Source organism: Stegodyphus dumicola, chromosome 4 (assembly GCF_044657685.1).
Source record: "Stegodyphus dumicola isolate Sdum_Otavi_A_Nest chromosome 4, ASM4465768v1".
NCBI lineage: Eukaryota > Metazoa > Arthropoda > Arachnida > Araneae > Eresidae > Stegodyphus > Stegodyphus dumicola.
In genome coordinates, this window is record NC_140771.1 from 179,511,966 (window position 1) to 179,533,280 (window position 21,315).

The 21,315-nt window shown below is 32.8% G+C and overlaps 1 protein-coding gene across 1 annotated transcript in view; it reads right to left on the reverse strand.

Annotated features, from left to right (window-relative positions):
- The window catches only part of LOC118184804 (uncharacterized), a 119,447-nt gene that overhangs the window by 61,525 nt on the left and 36,607 nt on the right, over positions 1 to 21,315 (reverse strand). The gene's annotated exons all lie outside the window — the stretch shown is intronic.

The following is a 21,315-nucleotide window of genomic DNA, read 5'->3' on the forward strand; positions in this document are numbered from 1 at the left end:
TAGTATTAAAGGCATTGTCCAGTAAGAAAATATCTTCAGTTTGGCAGAAAAAAATATTTCATGTGTATGTCTCATTAAGGATAAAATTTTTTATTACCGCATTACGTAAAATTGAATCTCATAAAACAGTTTGCGATGGTACTACAAAACATAGTGATTATTTTAAATAATTCTGTGAAAATCTGTTTCTTCTAAAAAACGCCAAACTGAAGGAAGGTATTTTCAATCGGCCACTTATAAAAAAATGCTCTTAGATGAAATTTTTAATTGCCATGAAAAGTTTTTCAACTTTCCACCTAGATGATTTTTTTTGGGAAATATTAACGCCGTAAGTACACAGCATAAACAGTATCTTAAATATAAAAGATGTCAACTGAGATATAAAATAAAAGGGAAAAAGCAACAAGTTGCTTGGCATATTACAATGATGGCAAACCTAAAACAAAATATTTCCACGTTTTCAGGGGCACTTGTATTAATATTCATAAAATGCAAAACTCACATGTTCATGATATGTAAATAATAAAGAAAAATAAGAAAATATTGAATATTGAAATTGAATGAATGAATATTGAAAGAACAATAAGTAATGGCCAAAATGTTTTCATATTTTCAAATTCATAAACAAAAACAATCCTTGTTTACTCTAAAAGCATTTGCTTCTCTAAAGTGAGCTTTATTTGTCAATGAGTAGAAGAAATAAGTGAAGAAATAAAAAAATTGGCAATACGGAAAAAGTTAAGATTTCTGTTATGAAGCTTGATACCAGCTATTAATATGTTTGTTTAGCGTACTCTGCACCAAGGAGTTCCTGTCTTCTTACAGTCGGCGAATGACCCTGACGTACATTTGCGCATTTGTTTCAAATAGCTGTTATAATGAAGAACTGACTACATTTTTATTACAGATGATACATATTTTTTGAATATTCAAAAGGTTACGTTTTATATGTCTCTTAGTCAGGCCCGGAGTCAGGTGTTTTAAAGACATTAAGGTTTTATTTGCTTTTTTCTTCTCTTTCTCAAGCTTCATTTAACTGCATCACGCATTCCATGCAGAAAATTGTTATGGTGACTCCTTCCATGAATCCCTACGCTTCTTTCTGTGGTGCTCCCTTTCCTTAATGCCCTAAGCACTTTCTTATTGTGCTTAATGTTTAATCCAACTCTGCTCTTAAAAATGAGGAAAATGAATGAGCACAAAATATTCTTTTGTTTAAAATACTTAAAAGTCTTGATATTGACTAACCTTTTTTAAAGTGTTATAAGAACAACTAAATCCAACATTAATTAAAATTGAGAAATATCAATACTTGTAGATACTACTACCATTGATCTTTCGATTGTTTTAGATATGTGTTTTGTTCTTTGAAATTTGTTGGTAAAAAAAGACAAATATTTACATCTTTTATCAATAAAAAGTACAATCCATGCTAGACAGAGCACTTGATCAGCTAGCACGATCCAAGACATGTCTAATTTCAAATCAAAATGATTGCAGAATATAAGGATACGTTTAATTTTCTACGTACTAGCAGACGTAAAATACTTTTGGTTTGGTTTATTTAAATACGGCAAAGCTTCAAGAACTATCTACCTAAGGGAAGTAATGCCTAAGTGGAGGATTTTCTAAGGGAAACTGGTTCGTGCGTTACACATGGAGAAAACCATGAACACGCCCATGTAGCCAGCCCTTTCACGGAATTAGAACCTCGTACCGAACTACAAGTGTTTAGCGACTTTACCGCTCGGCCAATGGTGGGCCTGACGTAAAATCGGGGGAACATTCGTTAACGTGATCGTGTGAGAATTTATTTACAAGTCGATTTGAACTGAATTATAACTTTACAAATGCGTATAAGGTCTTTTACTTATAATAAATTCATCTATTCAGCAAGCATTATTTAACTGATTTGAATTTTATTGATTTTACTGTTTAACAGATTAAATAACAAGCTATATTCACCTGGAAAGTCAAATAAAGTTTCCTAGGAAATATTACGTTTTAAAATTACGATTGTTTATCGTAAAAAGACAGGAGTATAATAAATAAATAAATGAAATTTTGAAAAAACGAAATAAAAAGTAATAGCAGTTTACATTAATATAGCAAATATATCGAAATGAAAATACTCCTAAGGCACTAATACTAACAAACTGTTGTATAAACCTAACTTGCTGTCAATTTTTCGCTAATATAAAAATCTGTAGGAAAGAAAAATCAAGTTTATACGGTAAAAAAGTGTGAAATTATTAGCCCCAAAGGGACAATTAGTCTCGAAATGGGATTTTGTTTTAGAGATAAACAGCGAATTACTTTGTAGAGTCATTAGGCTATTTTAAAACAGGAAAGGGGAAAGTGAGGTGTGTCCTAGCTGGGACTCGAACCCTGGACCTCTCGACTACACGTCGAGTATGCTATCGTTACACCACGAAGACATGCAGAAAGGAGGGAAGAAATGCATTATAACTTTTCAAATTGTTTCCACAGAATATTATCGTCCGCTATTATTTTCAAAGAAATTAACTAATGAAGAAATTGCATGTATTTATGTATATATATTCCTTGTATTGTGAAAAAACGGCGGCACCTAGAGCCATCAAATTTTTAATAACATAGTCCTATATCCAAGCATGTGCACATCGAAGCCCGAATTTTGATTTTCGGATTTGTTTTATTACTCGTTTCATATTTTGTATAACTTTAATGAATTTTCTATTAATAAACTCAGTGATATGACAGCGAGCAGTGGCTCACAGCATCGTAATTGCTGTGAGGTTTATGACAGCGAGCAGTGTTCGAAATAAATTCTTTTTATATCCAGGTTGCGAGACTGTTGCTATTCAGAAACGTGTAAGTAGCTTTCGATTTTAATTAACAAACTCGACTTTATGAAAGCAATGTGTTGCCGCGGCCGAGAATAAAATACTTTTATCTTTCATGCGGCAGTGTGCTGCAATTCAGTAAAGCCTAAGGTACATTCAAATTTAATCTGGAAGGTTATGGAGCAACAAACTAAGCGATTTAAATGCAATAAACACAGTTCTTAAGAATTTTATTTTGTAATTTTTATACGATTGATTTAAATAAACATGTATTAAAATCATGATATGTCTAAATAGAAGCATTCAATGTTTTTATGAAATTACACTAGCTGGACTAATTAAAACCATTACATGCTGCTTCTTTTTATGATAACTATTTTAAGCTAGTTTGTAAAGAAATAATGTTACGAATAAAAAAAAATATGTATAGCAACCTCTAAAACTCTTTCGGGAATTCTAAAAATATGCTGCATTTAAATAGTTTGTAATTTTGCTGTTGAAAGGAATTTTATGTGTGAACAACGTAATATTTGATCAATAAAGTTAACGCATAAAAAGTTAATAATAAATAAAGTGATTTTTTGTTAGCCATCTTACTAAAAAAACAGAATACTGATATGATGAACTGAGAAAAGACTGGAAAAATATAAAAATGTATATCAACACTTAATACTGCATCGAGAAATCTAAACATATGCTGCTATGTAGCTTTTAAAAATTTTTTGATTTTGCTGTTGAATTGTATGTGGAGTAAGAGTGTGCTTAATAATAAAGCTAGAAGGACAAAAGGAGGTGGGGAATGGATTAGCTGCAATGAGTGTAAGAACAGACAATTAGACTGCGAGCTTAACTAGAGAGTAAAAAAAACTTTAAAGCTTTTAAGCGGTCGTTAAAAACTGAAATCCTTCAGATTTTAATTGAGTTATTTTTTCCCCTGTAAAACTATACATTTTGAAATGATTAGAAGCAAAGAGCGAAAATATATAACAGATACAATTAATTATATGGATGAGTTTCAGGCAGGCATTGAATATCCACTCGTGGCCCTGTGTTTTAAGATCATTGAACACTGGCACTTCGACGTGCGTTCAAATGCCAACGAAGGAATTGGCTGCACAAAATGTTTGTGGATTTTTCCCATGTGATTATACGATTGATGAATGAGAGCCAGTTTTTCCCTTAGAAAGTCTTCCACGAAGGCATCCCTTCCCTCTGGAAGTTAGCGCTAATGTGCTTTCACATATTAAAATAATCAGCTCCAATGGAGATATACTACCAGTTATAAAAGCAAGATATTTTCTAATATTTAGTTCCTTTATATTGTACTTTTAGTAATTATACTGTTTAAGTGACAACATAGCTAATTTCGACCACATTTACTAACAAGTTAAAGAATCTTAGGAGGCCCCATTAAAATTTCATTTATTCACTTTTATCAAATCTAATGAAGCAGAGTAGTGGAGGAAGCGAGAATGATTCTTATGTCCTTGATCTGTACAGAAATAGTTCTTTCGAAGAAAAGAAGAGAAAGAGCTAGCTAGCTATAGAGAGATCTCAGGCCCTTCAGGGTTACTATCGAAGGCCAAGAATTTACAGCCAGTGGTCGGACTGGTTTCTTAATATTTCCGGTTGTCTATTATCTCTCCTTTTTTTTTTCCTCTTTCCATTTGCGCAGAGATCAATGTGGGTATATTCAAGCATATATCTTATCGAGCGAACCTAACGCTTTATTAAGCGGGTATTATTGCGTCTTAATATCGAAGCGTAAATGTCAGATTTTATGGCAATGGATAGATAGAGCGACGTAATTAATACGTCATTATGAAAGGAGCTTTCGATGACTGCTCATGAATACTTGAATACAAAATGAGAGTATGGTATTGTTGGACCCGTTTTCTCAGCAAAACGGGCAAGGGTCGTTTTGCTTTCATCAACAGGGGTCGTTTTGTGATAATTTTTGAATGTTTTAGTCGTAAATCATCGTAATTGCTGTGAGGTTATAAATATCGCAAGAAAAATGGTGTAATAAAGAACTTAATTGCATTGCTAAATAATGATATGTATTCATCTTTATTTTAATTAGCCGTTTAACTTAAGATTTTCGCATTCTTGAAAATAATTCACTTTTTTTGCTAAGAAGCCGAAGGCATTTTAACCACATGGAGAATGATCTTACAATAGACAGGTTAAATGAGAAGATAAAATATCAAAAGTTCGTGAACAGAAAAAGTAAAGTGTTGAAGAACTTTTGCGTGTGTTTAATTGACTTTTACTTAGAACTAAGCACATTTCCTACTTTCACCTAGTTTCCTAGTTTTCATTTTGTTATCTATTTCTCATGCAATGTATAACATTTCTTTTTAAACTATTTATTACTTGTATATTATATGATGTAGTAAGTTTGTAACCTGTTTTATTTCTTATATGCAATGACGTATATTATTTACCCTTTTTCTAGCATCTATTCGCGTACTTCTAGCATCTAGATGATAAATTTAGCTTATATTTTGTGTGTAAAAAATTATATCCAAAACTGCTGTGTTACAGTTTTGTTATTATTTTGTTGCTTTGTGCCATGCTGTGTTTTAAAAGAAATCGATTTCCACCAAAAGCGCTTTCATCAAGAAGTATTCTTCCTAGAGCAAAATAATTCTAATCGCACATTATCGTTCGCAGTCGTAACACGTATTCCAGCAACCGCGCTATTCTGCCCGAAGTACCACACGGTTCTTTGTTAGATCCTATCATATTCAGTATTTACGTGGATAGCATTCCATAATCTTGGTCTATTCTGGCAAATAAATGTCACATATTCATACATTTAGAAGATGACAATGGAGTTTTCGTTCGAAGATTTCCCTAATCCAGATATTCAGTGACTACAAGAAGGGTATTTATTTATAGTTGAAGTCTGGTTCAGGTACAGACACTGATTAATATTCATGAATCTGTTGCAATTCAGTTTAATAAGTGCAAGACATAATAGCACCAATATAATAAATGGCGCAATCTTCCTACGGCCTTGAAAATAGACATCTTGTATGTTTGCTACTGGAAGTTTAAAGGAAGCCCATATATTAGATTAAATTCTTCCAGTATAGATTAAGTTCTACTCTACCTACCAATCGCTCTACACAAATTTCTGTATTGTTACCATTGCTCATCAGTAAACTTGCATCTCATTATATTAATAAGCTATGTCTCTTGAATTTATACCAGCTACATAAGTGTTTAAATATTAAGATTTCTATCTATTTAAAGCAAAACTTTGCCCCTGTTTTTAAGTCTGATTTACGAAGAACATTAGGATTCAGAAATATGTGTATGCGGTGTATCTCAGAGTAAAGCCGATAATGCAATCACTTCGATGCACTTCTTAACCAAAACTCCTATGTCCTATGAACATGTAGAATATAAACTCCTTGTCCTATGAACATGTAAAATCGTATAGTGTGAGAGATGTTTAACATCAAAACATGCATTACTAGTGAAATTTCTAAACTTTACTAGCAATGCACTTCTTGACGAAAAATAAGAAAGACTTCTCCTATGAACATGTCGAATCGTATAGTGTGCGAGATGTTTAACATCAGTGACAAACGGCTTTGGGAAGGCTGAAGAATATTAGGGATCTGTTGGGTGAAATCCTCAATATGCAATCAGAATTCGTGAAAAAAAAAATGCCTTGGTGTTTAAAAGAGCTACAAAAATTGATGGCTGTTTACTGTTGTACAGCTGACTCTCGATAAACAGGGAACGATCAGTCAGGTTAACTGAACCATATCAAAAAAAGTACTAAATTCTTTGATTTCAGAAGAGGGGGAGGAATTACTATAACAAACCATCAACATAAAAGAAAAACTGTTCCGGAAAATAAAAATAGTTGTATTTGCAATAGTTGTATTTGCAATGGATAATGTCTGATGGAGTATCTCTGTCAGAAAATTGGAATTTCGAGTGGGCTTTTTACATGAATTTGAAAGCGATGACATTGTTCAAGTGCTCTTATAGATATTGTTGTTTAATACCCTAACTTAGTTTCTTAATATTTGATGGCATTCATTCTTCTTTTATCTACTGTGTATTCTTTTTCTTCTGAATGCTGATTTAATTTATGTAACCAACTGATTCTTCACATTACACTGTCTGAAACAAGTGTAAAGAGTTAATAGCATTTTTTTGTTAATTATTATGCTGATTATTCCACCTTCCTATTTTTTCCCCTTTTTCGAAATTTCCCTCGGATTGTCTGTGATTCCTAGTTAACAGTGGACATCAAGTTCGATATTACTTCAATTAATTTGGAGTTTGCTTTGCTGTGGAGTCATAAGGCTTTGTTTGCGTATCTTTGACCAAAACAATGCATTCTCGGCCTTCAGTATCTTTATTTTAGGACATCCTAAGTAAGGTTCTGAAAGGCCTTTTTAATTAACAGTTTAAAGGTTCCTTTTGACAGGAAGAGAAAATTGCATGCAAGACTATTAATTTACATTATTAATAATTACTAATGTTATTAATTTTTAACATTCTTATTAACATATATTCTCAAATGGTTATTATCTTTAGCTAATATACTGCTTCTTCATTTAGTAGTACATCTCAGCACTGCTTCTTGCTTCCACTTACCTCTGTATTAACAGATACTGCTTTCAGTTTTATGAAAACAATTTTGCTAGCATTTTTTAATTTCTTTTATCCAGATATGGGTTCTTCCGAGAAATTGTTCTAAAATTCTAACATTAACTTGTATTAAACAGATCAATATTAATGGTAGAAATAAAATTCATGCAATAAATATCGAATTATTTTTAAGTTACCCTTAATAATTCAGAACTAACTTTAAACAGTACATTCATAAATAAACATGAAGGTATCAAACAAGATTTAAATGAAGTGAAGCGTGTTAACCGACATCAAGGCCTTGAGAAATAGCCTTTACCCTGTAGGCTTCTATAAATTAAACAACCAAAAATAAATAACTAGTATAAAAGTTTATGAAATAACAATGGTTGTTCATTCTTTTTCCTTGTTTTTCATAGCCTACTTAAAATTGTCTACAAAACTTCTTAAATTTGCTTTAAAGTAAAACTATTTTTTCCCTCGGTGATTAATTATTATGTTGTATTTTTCAATGAATTTACAAAATGCTACTCTACTCTATTTACAAAATGCTATTCTACTAATTTAATAATAGAGTGGCGAATTATCCACGGTAAGGCTTTATAAATTGTTTTGTTGATTCTATTACATAATTTAAAACATTTAACTATGTCCTTGTTCTAAAGATTGCTAATTTAAAAAACACAGATAACTTCATAATACTAATATCCTTAAACTATGTTAAAAGACTTCATTCAGTTCTTTGAATGAATTATTAATGTTCTGATTTTGGCCAAGCTGTTGAAATTTCTGAACACTGATAATTTCATTCCGAGTTTGATTCGAATAATAGGTTAAGCTGGTTTTGTATGACGTTGAAGCAATGTTGTCGTAGTTGTTCTGCGCACTGTAACATATATATATGCGTTCCTGTAGGACAAATGGTTTGTTATCTAAATAGTTAACTCAGTGAAAAGAGTTAATTATTGAAATTTTTTACAGAAAAATATGTATTCGTATTTGGATTGAAATTTTATCACTTGTTTAGAAAACAGAGAGAAAATTTCAAACAATTCAAATATATACTGAACTAATTTCCCTAAATATGTGAGATCTGTAGCAAAGTCATCACAAATAAACTATCAATAAATTATTTATTAACTTCTTAAAATAATTACTGTTATTAGACACACTGAAGAAAGGGCTTCTTTGAGGTGCTTTTACTTTGCTTTTACTTCGCTGCAAACAGACGCTGTGTGAGTTGGAGATGAATAAGTTCTTTCGTCAATCTTATTATCTGTCAGTATTATAAAATTGCGTTACTTAAGCATTAGTTGAAATTATTTGAAAGTTAATTATTTGAAAATCGCTTTACCACAACATTTTAATGTGGTTCCACAATTGCTTACTTTATACCTTATTTTATATGTAACATTTTAATCAGAATTTTTGCATAGAATTTATAGAGATCTATTCCCAAACCTTTTGCTCTGTTTTTAGTTACTTTACGATTTGGATCCAGATTAAAACGCTGAAATTTTGCAGTAGTCATCTATTTCTGTCTTAAATTTTGTAGTTTTGATTAATTTTGCCTTAAAGTAAAATGCAAGCTCTTCATATATTTATACTTTAATTTTATTCGAATAGTAATATATTTCTTTTGACATTTTGCTATATTTTCTCCCTTAACACGAACTTCTATGCAGTAAAAAAATGCATAAACAAATGGAGGTTGATTTTTTTTAGTTTTAATTTAATTTAAAAGTAAAGATTTTTAATATGGAATGCATTCATTTAAGAAACGAAATATATATCGAGTTAGATTTTAAAAGAAAAGTTCTGCCTAAGTAAATATTTGCTGTGTCAAATATTCTTTGAGACTTACGCGTGATGTGAGAATGAGTAATTATTTCCTAAGCCCGATAAGGTGACGAATCGATCGTGTCAGAGGATCGACAATGTCTACTACCGAAAACTAGTTGCTGCGATAATCGACAATATAAATAAGAAATTTTTTAATGGTGTAATAAAGATGATTAGTGCATATTTGACACTTGAGAAGAGTAATTATAGGCAAATGATCGGTCCTGTGCACTATCGATTCATACACTGCATCAACATAGAGTAAGATCGGCAGAATAGGGTACCAGAATTTCACATACTATCCAGGTACAGAAAGAGACAATACTAGTGTACCAAGTAAACTCATCTTAAGTCGAGAGGCAATTATAGATTTTACATTTATTTTTCCATTGGCGGGCACTTAGCCGACTTAAGCTTGGCCATTACTAAGATAGGAAGTGGTGGCCACTTTATTGTGGACGCACCTAATAGTGTGCCACCGTTACTTCCTATGAAGGGATGGACAGTTACAACCATGCCTTTTTTTGGATTTGAACCCGAGTCCTTAGGTACTGTAGTATGCTGCCCTATCCATTATACCGTCTGGGTGGCATAGATTTAACATAAAATTACACAAAAACAATTTTGCATTTACATGGCAGCATTAAAAATACCGAGTACATTACTATACTTTTCACAAATGTATTTATCTAGAATCATTATTAATCAGTCAGCGTAACTATTCGTAACTACGTAGAAAACATTATATGGAACAGTTGCATTGACACAATTAGATTTCGTAGAAGACATAGTTCCATCTTATTCATTGCGAATAACTTTTTCATCACTTTTGTAATACAGTCTAGAATTTGTATCTCAATCAATATTAGTTGAGAAGCGATGTACGATAAAGATCTCGAGAGTAGGACCAACCCGGCATATTACCAATACTGCAGAAAATCGATGCCGATATAGGACCGATGTTGCATAAAAACCATATCGCATAGGATTGAATCGGCATATGACCAACACTGCATAAAATTAATGCTGACATAGGACTAACATTGCATAAAATCGATATCAGCATAAGATCGGCACAACATATGAGCAATACCGCATAAAATCGATCGATATGGACATAGGATCGATTCAGCATACCGATGTTATCATAATGTAGCCAAACCTTATAATTAACAACAACGTGTATGATCAGTAGTGCAAAAATTGTATTAAATTATTATCCTTTTACTACCCTTACACAGAATAGACATCACCGTAGAATCTGTACCAGCATAGAATCAAAAACAGTTTTTGAGTTGCGAGTTGATTCTTTGCCTCATTTCCTTTCTTAAAAGGAGAAGTGAATGCACTTTGTTATTTTCGAACCTATAACTCCATCATATTTATTGGATTCGTAGTTATTAGAATACTTTAGTAGCGGATTTCAAGTAATCATGTATACAAATAGCTAAAACTCAGTTTGCAAATGAATAACTTTCTCTAAATTGAAAAGCAGCGGGTGTCAGTGCTTCAGTTTGCTTTAGGAAGCAAACTGGAGCTGGAGATTAATGTTCATCAATCATTCTTAAAGCATAAATACCCTACATTAATACAAACCTGGCGGTGTGATAATGGCAGTCTACGTTAATAAATAAATAATGCTTGCAAAGTAACCTTCGCGTACTTGTTTTGGAACTTAAAAAGCACTCTCGGAAACAGTTCTCTGTCTGAGATTAGTACTTTTTTTTCTTGTCCTTGAAATTTATTCGCCGTAGGCTGCCAGCCTTGAACTCTCTTAGTTCGTTAGAAAAAACAAAAGATCGGCCAGAAATTAGATCGAGGCAATTTTTTTTTACCCTTTCCCTTTGCTTCTATTCGAACGTTGTAATTTTGAGTTTCCCCTCTTTTCCTTTAACAGCCTGAGTTAAACGTTTGCTTGACCTTGCCGATTTCTAGTGAAGTTTAACTTAAGAACGAGAAGCTCGATTTTAAGAAGAACTGAAACTTTATGTTAAGTAAAAGCTACTGTAATTGTAAAGAAGTCGGGACGCTGATCAGTGAGGAAAATTTGAAGGCGGATTGCTTGAAGTGTTGCAGGACAAATTGGAAGTGAAACACACAAATATAAAATGTAAAAGTAAGCAAAATAAAATATATATAAACTTAAAGGATTCAATTTTTAGCGAACGCCCAAAAGGGCTCTTTTTAAAGAAGGTTTATCTTATTGGTTATCAGTTACCAGTTTATCGATAGAGATGACGCAGGTAGAATAGCGAAACATTTAATAGGATATTAAGTGAATATGCATTGAAACTAACCTAAGAGCTTTATACATCTTCTATGTATTTAAAAAGTAAAAAAAATATGAGATTTAATTCTATAAAAATATTTCATGTTTTAATTAGATATGTAATGAATTAAATGCACTTTTATTTAAATCACTCGAAATAAAATGTAGAAAAATAATAAAATAATATTAATAAGAACGGCATCTATTGCTCTTAAATAGTTTAGTTTGTTAATTAATAACTGACAGATTAAATATGAAATAATAATATCTTACATTTTTCCGAATCGAATGAAAAGTGAAGCAACTCAAAATCGTGTTTCGAAGACTAATAGCCCTTTTAGGCTGAAAAAAAGACTTAAATTAGGGTAAATTTATGTAAAGTCTACAGGTTTCGAAAGCAATTTAAATGATTATCATCTCTTCAAGAGAAAATGTATTTAGGGAAAATATTTTTTCACTTGAAAGAAGAGTGAATCTCAGATCGATCTCGAAATCCAAAGATTTCCCATTAAAATCTGTACTAGTTAGGATTGCTTTTTAGTCTGTTTCTGCACTTTCAATCTGCTGAAAATTTCATAAATATGTATCTCCCTTTTATTTCAGAGACTGGAGATGAAAGTAAAGTCGAAAATAAGAATTCATTGAAACGCAAAAGTAGTTTCTCATTCTTTTTTATATTATTTATTTATTTATTTATTTATTTATTTATTAAATGTAGGTTCAAATAAAATGTAGTTTTTAACTTTTAATCTACAAAAAAAAAAAAAAAAAAAACGCACTTGCGATTTTACACTAGGAATGAAAATAATGCAATTTATGAATCCGCATGAAAGCTGTTTAAAATACTATTTTATGTAGAATATCTGAAAAAGAACATTGCAAGGTTTGTTTCCTTAGATAATTAGCCAATAGATGTATTGTTAGAAAGCTTCCTTATAAGAAACAATTGCATCCCTACTCCTCTTACGTGTGAGTTGCAGGGTGTTCAGCACTAACACTGTAAAGGCAGTCGTGCGAATTCTATTTTTGGCTTAATTAATTTCTAATGTTTCTCTGCTCTGGAAAAAAAAAAAAAAAAAAAAAAAAAAAACACTTATATCTCTGCAAAATTTTAAAAACTTTTAAGTAGAAGTTTATATTGAAAAAGAAGTTTTACGCAATCCTCAGGTATTCCGTATTTTTAATTTTGATTTTTCCTTAACTTTGCATGATTTCTGAAACCTTATTCTTAACTATGCATAACCCTTCTCTTTGTTCTTAAATTTATTTAATGTAACAAAATGACTGTTTTATACACTGCTCGACATTGAAAATGCAACACCAAAAAGGATTTGATGTGAGTCATGATGAAGTGCCGAAATTTGGAAAAAAGGCAGAGACAATAAGTGATCTTTATTTCAAAATGATAGTCAGAATACAGAGCGAGAACGAAGTCGGCTCAGTAGGATGTAGGACCACCGCGGACAGCGATGCACGAAGAAACACGTCTAGGCATAGAGTCAATAAGAGTGCGGATGGTGTCCTGAGGGATGGCTCTCCATTTCCTTTCAACCATTTGCCACAGTTCGTCTTCTGAATGAGGCAGGGGCAGAGTCTACAAACGGTGTCCAATCACATCCCACACATGTTCGATTGGTGACAGGTCAGGAGAGTGCGATGGCCACGGAAGCAACTGTATACCTTGCAGAGCATGTTGGCAGATGCAAGCACTGTGTGGTCGGGCGTTATCCTGCTGAAAAATTGCATTAGGGGTAAGGTAGGGGATTGCCACCGGCCGCAGTACATTATCCAAGCATCGTTGGGCCGTCATAGTGCGCTGAATACGAACTAGAGGTGACCTGGAATCGTAGGCAATAGAGCCCCTAAACAGAAGCGTGACTCATCTGAGAACACGACGTTTCGCCATTTTGTCATCCACATCGCTCCAGTCCGGCACCATTCTAAACGTTGGCGTCTATGCTGATGGGTCAATGGCAGTCTTCTTAACGGACGCCGTGAGTGCAGGCCATGTTCAACCAATCGACGGGAAATGGTTCTGGTCGACACGGGAATATCCAGGGTATCTTGCACATGCTGCAGAATCGCGGTGCAAGTGACTTCCGTGATCACTTAATGCAGTGATTAACAGAAGCAGTGAAGTAAACATAGTGTACATAAGCAGATAGCAGACGTAAAAGTAAATGTGTATTGCAATAATAGAATTCTAAACGTGAAAGTGTTATAAATGTAAAGCAAACGAGTAGATGGAAAAGCAAGAGCGTATTATAAATTAATGATAGTGCTTTTAAAAAAGTTGTAATGTGTAACATAATGTATATAAGCAGTTGTAAAATGTATGTGTGTATTGCAGTAACAGTTTTCTAAACGTAATAGTGTTTTAAATTTTAAGCATGTATTGTCAAGTGTAGTAATACATTAAATAAATAATGTCAATGCAGTTGTAATATGAATTACAAAATGTATCTCTAGATATAGGTGGACGTGGTGCTATACCAATTAACCTCAATGCTAGTCTGGCATTCTCTCCTATTACACGCATCCTTCGGGGCAAAAACCAACTTTCTTCGATAATTCGTCTGGCAGAAATAACGACACGAATATTGCCCATTCTCCACGTTCCTTCCCTTATATCTTATTTCACGTGCGTCGGAGAGCAGCGCATTTCATATCATTCGCATAACTCAGTGACGTGCGTCTACTCTAAAATTTGCATAAATTTCTGACCACTCCTTCTCGGTGTTGCACTTTCAATGTCGAGCAGTGTATAAAGGAATCATAGGAAAATTAATTTTTTCACCTATATACGAATTAAAGAAATATTTCCTTTTTAAGTTTTATTGTTTTTTATTATCCTTGATTTCACAAAATAAGAAGGGAATTCAGAGTATTGGTATGATGAATTTTATGCACCATAGTACATATTTGAAACACCTTCTATAACTAAAAACGGGAAGGGACGAGAATCTAATTCGCCTAAAAATATACCTGTATTCTAATTTCGATTTTCAGGGCTCGAACAAAATAAAACAGCTGAAAGACAGTTTTCGGTTTTATTTTTTTAAGTTATATTCTGAACGTAAACCAGTTAATATTTAATTCGCCTTAGCCTAAGAAGCGCTAAAAATGAGACCTCTATTTGGAAAGAGGCAATTTTTCTCGTCTAAATATTTTAATTTAAACAAATTTAAACAATGAAATGAATTCTACAATTAATACAACTCAATAAATTATTAAACTCAATAAATTATTATTATATTAAAACAACAATAATAATAACTACAGTTATAAATAAGAGTAGATCCAATTTAAAAGATTTATTGGTATTTTTTAAATCGTTCTCCTTTTTATACAGTATAATAGCAAAATTTTGTTGATTTTATTGCAAAAAATTAATAATTTTATTCCATAGTTAAAAAAGAGCTAAACTATAAGCAGGTAGAATTGAAATGTTTTACTGGCAAATTAATCTACAAATAAATATTTGATTTTCTTCTTCCTATACGCAATGCCAGTAAAGTTTAGTTGCTTTTATTGTATTATAACTGCTTACTACTTAAGTGCAATGATTTATTATTTATTACTTTAACTGGGATAAGATTTTCTAAGTTGGTGACTTGAGTGCATTATGTATTTCAGATTGAATAATATTACAATTTAAAATCAAAAGATTCTGTACAAAAATATGTAATAACAGAGTTAGAAACATCTTGTATTTAGTAAAATAATGCTGCAAATATTAATAAAAACAATGAGTTGGATTTTTCTTAAATTAAAAGTACATTAAATTACATCACTTAAACATATTAATGAAAATTTGATCTGGACCCCACATGACCTCCTTGTACAGCCTATTAAATTATACATACGAGTATTTTTTCTGCACTTCACTTAAACTCATTTCCTTGAATAATTCTAGGCCCACCAGCGGCCAAGCGGTAAAGTCGCTGAACACTGGTAGTTCGGTCCGAGGTTCGAATCCCACGAACGGGCTGGCTGCATGGGTGTTTTCGTGGATTTCCCCATGTGTAACGTGTATACGAGCCAGTTTCCCTTAGAAAGTCCTCCACGAAGGCATCCCCCCTCTTAGGCAGATAGCCCTCGAAGCTTTGCCGTAATTAAGTAACCCAACCTAACCTAACCTAACCTTGAATAATTCTAACCTAATTAACCAATCTCTAAAGACAAGTTGAAAATGACATCAAAAACTGCAAATTTTGAAATCCCGATTAAATTTTGTTGGACGATAGTTAAACTTCTTTCAATTTTATTTTTTCATATCAAGCATGAAACTTTCACAAATATTAAGTATAGGAACCAGGAGACCACAGTAAAAGTTAGATTTCGTTATTTGTCGAAAATTATTATTATTTTTTTTTTAAATTTGACATTGCCGAAACATAAAATTTTCGTATTTAAAACACTTCTGTAATTGGAAGTATATGTCTACGATCAATTACTTGCTAAAATAAAGGTTGGGTAAGGGAGTGGGTGTGTATATATCTATATATATCCAATCCCTTATACATACATGCAGACACACACACACACACACACACATATATATATATATATATATATATATATATATATATACACTCATGTCCATAAATTAAATTAAGGATAATGCAAAATCAGGCAAAGGAAGAGTTAGAAACAAAACAAATTTGAATTATTTGTAAAGCTTATTTGTTAAACAAAAGGTAAAGAGCAAAAACAGATGCTATATGTTTGATATTATTAAAAAAATTAGCGATTTTTTCTCCCTGGAGCAAATTACAAAAAAAAAACCTATTTACAAAAATCCAATATTACATGGTTGGTATGATTGTTAATACATTGCATGTCTCCCAGACGATGCAATACAGTCCATACAACGCCTAGGCATGCTGAGTATCAAATTAGCGATCTGATCTTGGGGGATATTACACCACTTAAAAAGCAATGCTCTCCGAAGTTCCGGTAGACATATAGGAAGAGGTTGACGGGCTGCAACTCGTCGGCCAAGCATGTCCCATACGTGCTCTACTGGATTCAAGTCCGTTGAGAATGCTGGTCAGTCCATACGGGTGATATCCTCCGATTGAAGGCATTCGCTTACGATGTTTGCACGGTGAGGACGGGCGTTGTCATCCATAAACACAAATTGTGCGCACATGGCGCCCCGGAACAAACGTACATGTTGTTCCAGAATGACGTCCCGATAGATTTGGTTTGTCATGGTTCCAATTTGAACATGCAGGTCAGTTCTGGAACCCAGAATAATTACACCTCAAACGAGCACTCCTGCACCACCAATAACGGTGTCGTTCAATGATGTTTTCTTGGTGGTAACGGCTACCTGGAGCTCTCCATATGAAAGTCCGGCGAGAATCAGACTGCAAGCTAAACCTGGACTCGTCGGAAAACATCACAGAAGCCCACCGTTGCGGTGTCCACAATGCATGCTCTCTACTCCAGGCTAACCGCAGGCGACAGTGAGTTGCAGTAAGTGGAACGCATCTGAAAGGTCTACGAGCATATAGAGCAATCTGCCCTAAGCGTTTGTACACGGTCTGCCTTGAAGTAGTGGTACCAATGGCTGAAGAGAGCTGACGAGACAGGTCTGAGGCTGTGCTCCGTCTGTTTCTTTTGGCAGTAACTGCCAAATACCGTTCCTCATTCGTCGTTGTAACTCTGGGGCGACCTGTGCTGTAACGTCTACTCACATTACCATCATCTTGGAATCGTCGCCAAAGCCTGGAGATGACACTCTGGGCAATTCCAAGTTCGTCTGATACTTCCAGTTGGGTACACCCACATTCGAGACGGCCGATAATTCTACCACTTAAAAAATCATCCAAATGCTTCCTTTGTGTCATAACTATTCGGTTATTGCACTGAAATCCTTATTAAGCGCCTGCGAACAATTTTACTTCTTTGCCTGCATTTCTTATATATCACTTTCTTACACTCTCGTCATTGTGACGTACCATCGGTGTCATCTGGTTACTTCCTGAAATTTGCATATGATTCTTGAAGATGTGTGTAGTGATTTTACAGGTGATATATTTATTTTAGAGTTCGATTTCCGCGTGACTCCGAATTATCCTTAATTTATGGACATGAGTGTATTTGAGCTATGCGAGGTATATAAACATGCGTACGTACAGACTTTACGAAAAAATCCCCTTTGAATCCATTCTTTATCCATTTTAATCCGTTTTGAAAAAGAATAGCTTTTTATTCTGCCCGCGCATACGGACATCACCCTAAAAAATCATCAAGATGGATTCGGGAATGGTCAAAATGGATATTTCTGTTGAAATATGGTATCTAAAACTTTTTGTGGTGACAGCACTTCCTTTACTTCTCACAAGGAAGTAAAAGTAAATATTTAAGTTTTTAGTGTCATTAAGGTTTTGATGCTGAAGACAGGAAAAATGTGCACTGCCCTCGAAGGGACTCGAATCCTGTACCTTACGAATACGCGTCGAGTATGCTTCAAATTACATCACAAAGGTATGAGGAAGGGAGGGAGAAAATGCCTTATAAATTGTCGTTAATATTATTAAGCAGTGCATCTACAAATCCAAAGAAAACATAAACGTGTTATTACATGTCAAACGGTACCATTCTTATAACTGACTTATTTTCCAAATCACGTAGAAGGGAAATTAAATTTCTTCCTATTCTTTCTTTCAAAAGTAAATCTTGTTAATTTGGATGGATGGAAAATTTCATGATTGATAGTAACATACCACGATCGTGCCTGAGTTTCGAAAATAAACGTTAAGGTTTACTTTAATTAACATCTTGCTTATATTGAATCTTTACTGCATCTCTGTCTGTTTACTGCATTTCTGTCTTTATCGTAAGAATACGCAATTTAAGTGGCTTAAGAAAAGAGCGGCTTGACATCATCAGTCTACCTTGCTAAAACTAATTCAATACTGTCTATATTTTGCGCTCTTGCTAAGAGCTAGTGAATTTTCGATTGAAGATAAATCAGTAGTCGTGGAACAACGAAGCCAAATTTTTAGACTTTTCCTCTTCAACCTTTTCTTGCAAATAATTTGAAACATAATCCATCTGCATTAAGCGGATACAGCCTTGTAAACTGTTTTCGTTTCTGCAACATCGAACTAAATTTTAATCGGCTATTTTAGCTAATTTATGTCGCAGTATTAATGTTCTGGTATTAAAAGATAAAGACTGCATTATAATTCATCTTGCAATCTAAATTGGTTAGAATAGTGTCTTGATTAAACTAAATTATACTCGTACTTTAACTTTACTAATGATATATTTGAATTTAATTCATATTTTTAGCAAATTATAACTGAAATAGTATGAAAAATAGCATGTAGGAAAGTAAATGTAGCATGTAAGAAAAACTGCAGCATATTCTATTAAGGTAATAGAAATTTTGAGTAATATTTTTAACCGATTTAGAAGCAATTTGTGCAATTAAGACTTTAGAAATCTCAAAATCCGTATAATCATCATTCCCGTTTCTGAAACACAGTTGCGCAAACAGGTGCAAGTAAAAATGTGGGGACTGCGCAACAATGACTTTCTGTTCGATTTACATCTGACGTCGTTTCAAATAATCCTCTCTGCATTTCTTGGTATTGTGTAAGGTAAAGTGGCACGTTGTATTGTTATGCCTTAAGCAGATTAAATGCTTTTGTCAACTACTAGTTCTTGTATCTCAGGAATGCGATTACTTCTAATAGAATTTTACAGGCTCTAGTTTAAATAGGTGAAGTAGTTACTCTTATATACAAATCAGGTGCCATTCTTTCTCTATTCAAGACTCAGTCACGCTGATCTCTAAATGCCATCTTCATGAGAAACATGGCTTCTATCCTGATTTAATAATCTTTTTCACTTTGTGCAAGTATCCCTCCATTTCATAAGCAAACAAATTAAAATAATAAATAACCGAATAAATAAAAGTAAAAAATTAAAACTATAAAATTCATAAGATTTAAAAAACGAATTGCTATTTGGTCTTGGTTTGCAGATTTAACACTTTTAACAAATAAGCTGAACTGTTAGAAACAGCTTACTAGTTTAAGAATTACTCTGCCAGAAATTAGAGATATATAGCTTATACTTATCATACATAATTTAAAATTTAAAAAAATCGTTTATTATTTTAAAATAAGCTTTTAAAAATGGAAAGGCGGAACACGTTGGCTATGATATCGCAAACCAGCATCAAAGAATTTTGTACTTATTATATGAAGAAAAAAATTTATTACTCAAAGCGTAGTACTGTATTTATTTTACTGCATTGCTTACTTCCGAGATTTGCAGCAAATATTTACTTCAAATAGTAATACATTTTATTTTGTCAGGACGAGAAATACATGCGAGATTATAAACATTTGGAAAGAGAATTATAAACACTTGGAAGGAATTTATTTCGAGGCATTCAATACAGCTTTCATCGCTTAAAATTGCTGGAAAATTGAAAGAAGTCAATTGTTCTGGGAAAAATATTTAAAACAAAGATTTCTCAGACGTTCTATTAATTTTTATACTTAATTTAAAACTTCCTCCAGCAAGTGAATTAGGTTTCTTTCAATTTTCCTGCATTTATCAAAATCTTTGACAGTTCTTCTTTATGTTGGTATAGCCAGAAGAAGAGTAAATAATAAATATTTCATGAGACATTATTCCTTTATTTTGGTTCTCTTACATCTTGACAACCTGCATTTAAGGAATGAATGAAGTAATTTTAGGCCTCTGAGTGATTGTGCACAGTGTTTAAATTTTGTTTAAGGGCTACAGGTTTCAAGTATCATAAATATGTATATGACGATTAGATATTTGTTTGCGCCCACTGAGACATGGAGAGCATATAGAATCAATCTTCCCGTAGGAAGAAAATAATCTTGCTATCAGAGTTTAAATTAATACCCAAAACCTGATTTTATACTTGCAGTGCAAAAATTCGATTTAGAGAGCGATTCGTTTGAAAGGGAATTGATTATGTAAACCTAAACGATTCTGAGAAGTAAATTATAATACACACATAGCGTTATAAATATCTTTTATAAATTACACGCGAATGTTCATAAAGCTTATTCACTCAATAAATTACAAATTAAATTGATTTTGAATTGCATTATTTCAATTATATCATTAATTAACCAAGCAAGGATTTAAATAATTTTAAAATGCTATCATTGCTTTGAAATAGCTCAGTTTGCCAAGCAATTACAAGCGGATTAAATATAAAGATTATTGATAGTGAGCGGCAAAATCGTTTGATGATAATTATATAACAGCAAAACTCAATTTAATATAATGAGTACATCGTCAAAAAACTTGTGAAGATCTCTGCTAAAAGATGTTTCTAACGACAAAATAAAGTAGTATCATGCATTTTAAATTGGAAAATGTAAAACAGATCCAACTATTGCTTGATGTTCTGAAAGAAAGAGTTCTGCGGTGAAAAGGTATGAAGATAATTGAATTTTTATTCTTGAATCAACGTATTCTTCTTTAATTTACTTGCATTACTTTATTTCTCAGTCTACTCTATTAATTTCCACCTAAAGAAGGAATTGCTTAAAATGAAGTAAATTAAAACTTATAACATTATCAAACGAAAGCAAGTTTCTCTTTCAAAATTGTAAAAAATTCCTCCCACGTGTTCTTGGAACACGATATTCAACACAATGGTGTGGCATGGCTAGGACCTCCTGCTTAGCTTTGAGAGAGGGCATAAGTTATTTTGAAGCGTTCTCACACTTTATCTTCTTGTTC